Source organism: Lathyrus oleraceus, chromosome 7 (assembly GCF_024323335.1).
Source record: "Lathyrus oleraceus cultivar Zhongwan6 chromosome 7, CAAS_Psat_ZW6_1.0, whole genome shotgun sequence".
Lineage (NCBI taxonomy): Eukaryota > Viridiplantae > Streptophyta > Magnoliopsida > Fabales > Fabaceae > Lathyrus > Lathyrus oleraceus.
In genome coordinates, this window is record NC_066585.1 from 183537414 (window position 1) to 183547157 (window position 9744).

Here is a 9744-nt window from a genome sequence, read left to right on the forward strand (position 1 = left end):
CGAGAACCCAGACCACTTGATGAATGGAAAACATAAGACGTATCTTCATGTCTTCAAGAGCGCACCCTCTGTTCAACCCTCTTAGCTGAACACATCCATACTCTGTGTCAATCTCTCTTCTGACCAGAACAGAAAAACACTTCACAAAATGTTCTAACATGAGTTAGGACATCCTTCACAACATAACACCATCTGATAATCTTAAGATATCACTAAGTCAATAGCTTGATCCACAAGAAACCAGACACAAATTGGGACATATACATTCTCATCCCATTACAAGAGATAGTCTTCCATAGATAGCTCAAAACTCCTTCCACAAGCTCCAAGAGAAGAATAGAAACGGCCTCCTATTGTCTTCAACTTACTACTTTTCTGCTCAAAGTAATTTGTCTCAGACCTTCCTCAAGAATAATCAGTTGCCATATGTAGATTATCTTGATTCTTCGAACTCACTTCTGAGATAGACCAAATGCCACTGGTTGATTACCTCCTTCATGAATCCTCATATGAAAAAGTCAAATGCCATTCTTTGACCTCTCCACGTTTATCAGACTTCTCCCAAAGATATTCTGACCTTCCAAGTGAGACTATACCTTCAAGCTTCTTGAAGTATCCAATCTACAACCCAGTAGACCCTTCTATCTCAAGTTGATGTGCCACTTCACCAACTAAGATTCTGATGTTGAACCAAATGTCATAACCTTGTGTTTTGACATCTAGCTGTTGAATTCAGCTCCTTCTTCTGCCACTTGAAAGAACTTCCTCCCTTCACAGAACAAGAGTTCAATGTTCTCATAGACTTGATTGTGGAACCAAGTTTGAGTAAACATCCTCCATCCTACAGGTCTGCAGTTAAGTTATCCAAGTTCACACCTTGATGAATCCCTGCTTCTTCTCCAAAGACATCAGACACTCTGATGCATGAGTCTTCAGAAGGACCAGTTAGTAACTATCCCTTCAGCTATACCAAGGATTCCACTTCCTAAAGCAAAGCTGTTTCCATGATGTCAAGAATGCTGCCACTTATTCTTAACTCCACAGTGTGCATAAGCCAATGCACTTCCATACCTAGATCAGAAGTAAACTGATCCAAGTAACCACCATCAGGATTATGATGTTTTCTTCTTCTTGTACACGTCAAGGCTGAACATGTTTCTTGCCAGGAAACCTTTTCAGAGATCATATGCTTTTGCTGCCACCAAAGTGATAGATCATAAAACAGTGTATTAACCTTCCTGTGATTCTGCACAGGATCTTGAAGATGAGATGTTCCAACATCTTTTAAAACATCAGTTATCTTGAGCTCCAAGGATAATCAATTAAATACTTGTACTTGACACAAGTAGACATTGATCTTAAATCCTTTCCCAATATTCCTTTCAGATACTTCTACCATAAGAATACTTTGAAAATACTCTTCTAGTGTCAACATCTTCTGCTTGCAAGTACCTCAACAGTTTTGACAATCTTCCCAGATTAAATTCACCCTTAGGAATGAGAGAGATGAATTCTTCCTTGCAAATGTGTCACACAACCACCAGAACCCTTGTGACCCAGGTCAACAGCCAACCAGACCCTAGGCTGACCAATACGTGAAGAGGTTAACCAAAACTCCCCCTCAAATTAACAATCATGGAAACTCCACACCAATATCCATGCATTGTACCCAACTGTCTCAACATGACATACATCACCCTTATTGGTGGCAATTAACTCTCTGAGTTAAACCTCTACATACTCCAATCACACCAATCAGACTCCAGCTGACCATAAGTACTGGTGAAGGACAACAATACTCGTCAATAGTAGATATGCATATCCAGAGCATACTATATCAACCAATCTCTGAATCTTAATATTCTCACTCCTTGAAAGAACTGCCACTTCTGAGCGTGGTGTTTGAATTACAAGATTCATGGTCCTAATCCTCTTAAATGATATAGCAATCAGGTTGCCCCATCATTGCAAACAACACAACCCTCATGATCATGCTCACAATCACTAACCAAACAAATGTCCTTATGCATCTGCACTAAGGACCTCCGGATAAAACGAACATCAAAAACCTTAAACTCGCCAGGACAACCATCCACCATATTAACAGAACAATTTCCGTGGGCGGGTAGTGGATTTGATTTTACGTTCGGTGCTCGGTCCTCAAAGGACACCATTCCACTCTTCATCAGCTTCCGAACCTCATACTTGAGTGGATAGCAATTTTCTATGTCATGTCCGGGTGCCCCTTGATGAAAAGTACAATGGAGTTCAGGCTTATACCACCAAGGAAGTGGTTCTGGAATTTGCGGTGAGTTTTTTGGTTGGATTAGGTTCTTGAGAACAATTGATGGGTAAAGCTCAACATAAGACATAGGAATTGATTCGAAGGAGACCTTCTTCCCCTCGAAGTTTTGTTGATGATGATTGTTGGTATTGTTGTTGTTGTAGGTGTTTGTTCGTTGTTGCGGTTGTTGTTGTTGTTGCTGCTGAACTGGTGTTGATTGATTATTAGAGAATACTGGAATGACTGAAGACACTTGGTGATGATGCTGACGGGGTGGCCGACTTCTCCTGATCTGAGGCCTCCTTTGCCTCCCACTGATTACTGCATTAGCTTCGTTGTCCTTCTTCTTCCCGAAGCTACTGCCATACTTCTTACTTGATGATGCTTCATCTTTTGAAAATCGTCCTTCTCGGACTCCTTCCTCAAGCCTCATCCCCATGTTTACCATTTCGGTAAAGTCACTGGGGGCACTAGCAATCATTCGTACATAATAAAATGAACTCAGGGTCTTCAAAAAGATCTTTGTCATCTCTTCTTCCTCCAAAGGAGGAGTGATCTGAGCAGCCAATTCCCTTCATCTTTGCGCATACTCTTTGAATGTCTCTTTGTCCTTCTGAGACATAGACCTCAACTGGTCTCTATCTGGCGCCATATCCACGTTATATTTGTACTGCTTGACAAAAGCCTCTCCCAAGTCGTTGAAGGTGCGAATGCTTTCACTATCCAACCCCATATACCAACGGAGCGCAGCACCAGTCAAACTGTCTTGGAAGTAGTTGATCAACAATTGATCATTGTCAGTTTGAGTAGACATCTTGCGAGCATACATCACTAGATAATTGAGCGGACATGAGTTCCCTTTATACTTTTCAAAGTCAGGCACTTTGAACTTCACCAAGATCTTCATATTTGGCACTAAACATAACTCAGCAGCACTTTTTCCAAACAAATCCTTACCCCTTAGTGTCTTCAATTCCTTGCGCAGCTCAAGAAACTGATCCTTTATTTCATCCATTTTCTCGTAAACATCCGGACCCACATACGATTCAGAGTGATAAATGGTGTCCTCCACACGAGGTAAGGTGTGCACGACGGGAGGTGGCACGGACATGACCGGGCTAGATGCCGACATGGAAGCAAAGGTAGGCGCAAATCCTTCAGGCATAAAGTTCGGCGGCATTCCCCACGGGAACTTGGCGGACATAGAAGGCGCGAAGTGAGCGGCAACGGCAGGCATGGTAGAGGTAGCCACCTCTGAAATAACCGTCCTATGAGGAGGATTTGCAGGCGTTGGAGAAGCTTGGCTCTGAGCAGCCAACACTGACTCCATCATGGTAGTCAGTCGAGCAATCTTGTCCTTCAGTTCTCTATTCTCTTGCTCCAAATGTTCCATGATTCTGATATGATTGGCGCGCGTTTTATGCCGATGAGTCAGCTTGGCTGAAGCACAGAAGAAACACCAATAAGACATCTGGCGAAAGAGAAACCTGCTTATGCAAATGATGCATGAAATGCAATGCTTGTTTATTTTTATTTTCAAGGAACTTACTATGTTATTTGCAAATATATACATATTTAAGAACAATTGCAACCATTTTATATGACCAAAAATCTCTTTTTATTTATATAATTGGAAGGATTACACTGAGTACAATTTCAGAAACCAAATAAAAATACAAGAGAAAAGGAAACTAGTCATCCTAAGGATCCCTAACAACAATGTCAGAAGATCTGGCTAAGGGCGCGTACTTCCTTCGAATGCATCGAATCTCGGTCTCAAAAGAAGCCTTCATCTGAGTCTTCTCGAGGACAAGATGATCGACAATCTTCTTTCAAGCAACGGAAGACTGAGGCATGCTAGAAGATGAAACCTCCGGCTCTCTCTGTCTCTTTGTCACCCAGTCTTCAAGTAGCTCAATAAGTGCATCTTTGTCCTTAGACTCTAACCGCAACTCCTCATGCTTTTTTCTTAAAGCACAGAAACGCTCTTCCCACATATCTTTCTCTTGCTTCATCTTGGTGAGTGCGCCTTCCAACTCCTCTACATCTTGGTTAGGGAGAGTTAATGGCTCAACCACAACCATAGACATAGGTCTTTCACAAGGATAAGGCATCTTCAACTCCAAAGCTCTCTTCTTCACCCAAAGAGTGTAAGCTTCCAAAGCTATATAATTGCACGGGCCAAGCTTGGATCTTCCTTTCCTATGCACATTATGCGAAGCATGCATAATCTTCTGCTTCAAATGTTGGGGATCTTTACCCTCTTGATAGAAAAGACCTTCTAACAAAGTGTTATTAGGTTTGCCTCTCAAGGGGAACTCAAGTTGTCGACGAGCTAAAGCAGGGTTGTAGTTAATTCCTCCTTGTGTACCAATGAGAGGCACATTAGAGAATTCACCACACCAATCAATAATCTCCAAACTGCTCAAAGAAGGGTCATACCAAACTATGTCATCATTAGTGAGAGACATAAGTCTCTGAGACCACCGTAGACATTGTTTGTTCTCCACAAAAGCAGGTTCTGAGGCAAGTGCGAAATAAACCACTTGTACAGAAGAGGAATGCAACAGACAATAGTTCCACCATCCTTAGAATTCCTTAGATGCAAAGAGAAGTACATATCACCCAACAAAGTAGGCACATGATTCCCAATAAAGTAAAGTCTAATGGCGTTAACATCAACAAAACCGTCAATGTTAGGGAACAAGGCTAATCCATAAATGAGCAACACAAAGATAGCTTCAAAAGCGTCCATAATACCGACTTGAGCAAAGGCAGTGGCTTCCTTGAGAAGGAAATCCGATGGCAACCCAAACAATCCTCCTTTCTTCACCCAATAAGCCTCTATCTCAGACTTCTTCAGATGAAGAGCTTCAGCAATAAGATTAGATCTGGGAATCTCCTCCAATCCACTAAAAGGTACTCTACTAGAAACAGGTATCCCCAAGAGATTAGAATACTCCTCCAATGTAGGCACAAGCTGATAATCTGGGAAAGTGAAACAACGGTAGAGAGGATCATAGAACTGCACTAGCACACTCAAAAGTCCTTCAACCACATCAACAGACAAGATAGACAGAAGCTTCCCATGACGTTGTTTGAAGTCCAAGGGATCTAATACCAAAGATGATAGCTTCCTTAACTCTTTCAAGTCGGGACATCTGAAACTGTACTTCTTAGTTTTCCTTCGTCCACAATCCATGGTCTGAAAATATTTGCAAATAAATCCTCAGTTCCTTGAAATTTTCGAGTGATGAATGTTATGATGCGCATGAATTCATGAATGCAACAATCACAAATAAGGGATCACACACAAGGCAAACAAACAAAGGTCAAAGGATGAATCAAGTCATTGTCAAGATCAATCATCCATTTTGGTGGATTATGGTTTACACCTTATCAACACCCAAGTTCCATTGATATTGACAAGACTTGATTGGATCAACCAAAAATCAAGGGTTTGTTGTGAGTCACGAGCATGGAGTTTGGGTAAGAACCATCCCAAAGGAGTGAACTAAGGATAAAACCTGTAGATCATGTTCTAAAAAGTTCCCAGAGTCTTAATTCCATCTATCGGATATTACAGATTAAGATGACTGACTCATCGACCCATAATATTCTCAAGAGAAACTCGTCTGAGTGTAGTATCGCTGACAACTGTTATCAAGTCTACACTTGAACAGTCTCCGCACTACGTCCTAAATAGGCCAAAAGGGGGTAAATGTTCTACGGTCCTCAGCTTCTCGGACCCAAATTAGAGATAGTAATGCCTAACCGCAAATACTTGTGTGACATTTCCAAATCCAAAAGAGTCTCCACTGAGCAGATGGATCTCAAGCCAACTTGTTAAGGACTACTCCACACAAGTCGAACATGACTATACCATCCTCCTATCTTAATTGCACTCAAGTTTGGGTTAGAACTTATCTCACCACTCAAAGATCACCAAGCACAACAAGCAGATTATATCATACAAACAAATATACAAACATCACATATGTACAATTATATTCACACAAAAAAGTAGGCTAAACCCACTGGAGACTACTCCCCAGCAGAGTCGTCACTTAGTTTCTGTAGCGGTAAATTCATGATCATCAAGCTATGGATAAGCTAGATATTAATAAAACCAGAGTCGCCACCGCGCTTTTATTGTTTCCAAGGGAAAAGGGAAAAGTACGAACAAAACCCAAAAGTAAGAAGTTTTCAAATCAAAACTAATAAAATGTCAGAGATTACAGGTAAGGGGGTTAGTTACACAGAGGAGAGATGTTAACACCCAAAGTATCCTAGGAACTCCTAGGGAGCCCTTTTTTGTGTGCATATGTAATTTGTACAAAGTGATGTTTACTAACAAATAGAATGGGGGGATGAGAAAAGAATTCATTAATTATATTTTTGTGTTTGACAAGACCTTCGGACTCGTGCCTACGTACCATCATAAAATAAGGGATCAAAACCTCGTAGTTCGTGATACAAGTTTCAAAGTGGATGCATTGCTTTTAACAAAGTTTAAGTTTGAAAGGCACAAAGTCCTAAAAATGATTTGAATGAGTTAGTTCTTTTTGGCTTTTTGAAAGTTTAGGTCAAGTATAATTAAGTTCATTTACAAGTTTGATTAAGAAAAGAAGTTTGAAAATGCAATGGCATAAGGCCAAAGTTTCTAGTTTGCAAAGTGGTCAAAGTTTAGAACAAAATAAGTTCAATCAAAGAAGATTTTAAAAAGGATGGAGAGATTTTAAAATTAAATAAATGGGGAGAATATGAAGAGACTAATCATATGCACAAAATTAAAAGTTAAGGGTTGAAAAGATCTGACCAATGGGTAGCAATCCAATAGACAAGTATGTCATATAGAAACCCAAATTCTCTTGAACATTTAAGAATCAAGCAACACACAAATGCACAATTATATTATCTTGAAGAGCAAGGCATCAAATAAAGATAGCCACATCCAAGCTTAGCCAATCCATGATCTTCTTCAAATTAGCCCATGTATCAGATGAATTCCACAAGTCACAGGTTCAAAATAACAGCTTCACAATGATCATGTTGCAGATGAACTCAAAGGGATCTTGAATGATGTATCAGATGAACTCAAAGGGATCTTGAATGATGTATCATGTTGCATTAAAGTAAATGGCTTGAAATTAAATGTTAGTTGTTAATGAGTTAGAAGTTAGTATTGTCTTGCTTTTGCCTTTCATTTTTAAGTCATTCTCTGGAGAACACTCAACCCACTTATCACAAGCATGGATCCTTGAACCAAGACATCTTCGAAAGGAAGGAAAAAAGACCAAGTTTCCACACAATACCATGAAAGAGGGGAGACTTACAATCTCACTAACTAGAATGCTATGCCTTTTGTTTCAAAATTTAGTGCTATGTTAAGCAATCATAATTGGACTTATGTAGAAGTCACAACTATTTGAGGTCGGGCAATATAATTTTGGTGTTAATGCATGTTAGCGATATACTATGATGAACTATGCTCATGAAACATACCACACATAAAAAAGAATATGCAAAAGAGGTGGCATAATCTCATCTATACTTATGTCAATTTTGCAATCAACTAGCCTTAGGATTTAGAGACATCATAGACCAAATAAGATGAATGCATAAACAAGGGAAAATAGATGAAGAGGGAGGGAAATTGATCAAAACTCAAATTAGTCAAAAGAGGACTTTTACCAAATTAATATCATTCATTCATTTTGGGAGATGGAATGTACATTCCATCAATCCCCTAAATCCAATGGTATTAACTCAACAAAGTCAAATCAACCTTGACCAAGGCCCAACAACAAGAGTCAAACTTACACAAATCATCACAAGAGGTCAACACAATTATTTGGCATTTATTCAAATTAAAAAAACACTAAAATAAGGCATTTAAATTAAATATGGTTTGTCAAATTCCTAAAATCTCATCAAAACACCAAAGAAATGGCCATGAAATTTATCATAGGTCAAACAAGGTCAAAGGACCTTGGAGAAAAGTTTTCAGAATTTTTAAAGACTTAAAAGCACTTTTAAACAATTAAAAATATTCACAAAATTAATTAAATCATGAAAAATTTAATAATGATCCAAAAAATAATTTTAATTCAAAATATGAAAGAGAAAAATATTTGAATTTTTTTGGTGAAACTCTCATATTTTTTGGATCAATATTAAAATTAATATGAATTAATGAAAATCAAAGGAATAAAAATTAAAATCAAAAAATCAAAAAAACGTGCATCACTTGATCTCCCTCATTAATTGAGGTGGCAGATCAAGTTGTCTGAAACGCGTGTTCCACCCAACCACGAGTCAGCGCGTTGTACCAATGGTAATCACAATGGGCGCTCAGGATTAAAACATTTTGAAAGGATCCTGTGGCTGGGAGACGTGCCAACGCACCGGCGGAGGCAGAGCTCCGGTCTTCTTCTCCGGTGGACCTCACCGGACTGGTCCACCCTCAATCATCACCAAAATAAAAAAGGAGGACATGATCTGAAGAAAAAATGGCGTAGAGCACGAATCTGACTTCAATTTTAACTAACTCCAAATATATAAAAAGATATGAGGAGTTGAATTTTAAGGTGTGTCAACTGAGTTTCTTCGATTTGACCTCTAAGCAACTCAATCTTCTTGCCTACATTGGTAAGACTTCAGACAACCAAAGATCCAAGAGAATTGATGAGAATTTTAGTGAGAATCGAAGAGATGAAGTTTTATGAAAATTACCTTCAATGTTGTGCAGAACTTGAGGTTGCTTGCTTCAAACACGATCTGATCACACTTGAGAAGCTTGTAGGAAGTGATTAGTAATGGTGCAAGGCTTTGGATCCTGGAGTTCTTGAATCTCCAAGAGTTGTGATTCAAACTCAATTTTCAAGTTGAAAATTATCAGGTTTTCCTTTAGAATGAGAGGGTTTGAATTGGGGGGAAAAGCTAGCGCGCAAGGTGTGTTTGAAATAAGCTCAGAGGCCTTGTATTTATAGCATTTGAGATTGATAATTGCACACTTGAAAATTTGCTAAATTTGGCAATGTGATGCACAAGCTTGCGTGGGTGTATACAGGCCCATGAAGCAATCCATTTTGATCCAATTGCAACTGTACTGAAGTTCAAATGATGTTTGATTGGCAAGGCAAAGTGAAATGGAGTTTTAGACATTTGATTTCCTCCAATGGTGCAACTCTGTTAAAGCCATGCGCAACCCTAGCAAACTTCATCCAAAATGTATGAACTTGGGTTCTTTGGAAAGCTTGGATCAAGGGAAACAAGTTTGGTGTTGAACACTTTTTCATTTGGAACTTAGATTATGGTAAATTTTGAGGTGGAAGTATGGAAATTTCAACATGTTGAAATTTTTTCTAAGTGTAAAGTCATATATCTCAATATTCCACCTTACTTAACTTTTTATGTGAGCTTCAAATGAGAAAGGTGTCTTCATCAAAGTTGTATCT